The sequence below is a fragment of the Nanorana parkeri genome, unplaced genomic scaffold (genome assembly GCF_000935625.1).
Source record: "Nanorana parkeri isolate BGI_ZX_2015 unplaced genomic scaffold, ASM93562v1 scaffold271, whole genome shotgun sequence".
Lineage (NCBI taxonomy): Eukaryota > Metazoa > Chordata > Amphibia > Anura > Dicroglossidae > Nanorana > Nanorana parkeri.
The window spans coordinates 295,019-295,414 of NW_017306539.1; the positions used below are offsets into that span (position 1 = coordinate 295,019).

At 43.4% G+C, this 396-nt stretch overlaps 1 protein-coding gene across 2 annotated transcripts in view; it reads left to right on the forward strand.

Annotated features, from left to right (window-relative positions):
• MSH6 (mutS homolog 6) overlaps nucleotides 1–396 on the forward strand; it is a 19,787-nt gene that overhangs the window by 15,597 nt on the left and 3,794 nt on the right. The gene's annotated exons all lie outside the window — the stretch shown is intronic.

The window sequence follows — 396 nt, forward strand, 5'->3', positions numbered from 1 at the left end:
AAAACGATACCCAACATGCCCAGTTTACAGATTGCGTGCGACCGTGAAACGGCGAAAAACTGCAGTACCCCAAAAAGTCAATAAAAGACACTTTAAAAGCCCCCACAAGTCATCAATTTAGAGATACAACAAAAATACTGGCCCTAGAATTATTGCTCTCACTCCGGCGTGCGCGGCGATACCCAACATGTGTAGCGCGTTCGTCGTTTTCATGCGTAGGCGCACCCGATGCCTGTTTACGTGGCGACGTGCGTGCTCGCGGGGGACTTTAAAAATTTTTTTTATTATTAGATTTATTTTATTTCATTTTAATTTTAAAAACTTTTTTTTTTTTACTTTGACTGCTATCACATGGGGGGGCTTGCAAGCCCCCCCATGTAATAGCAGATGGTGGTG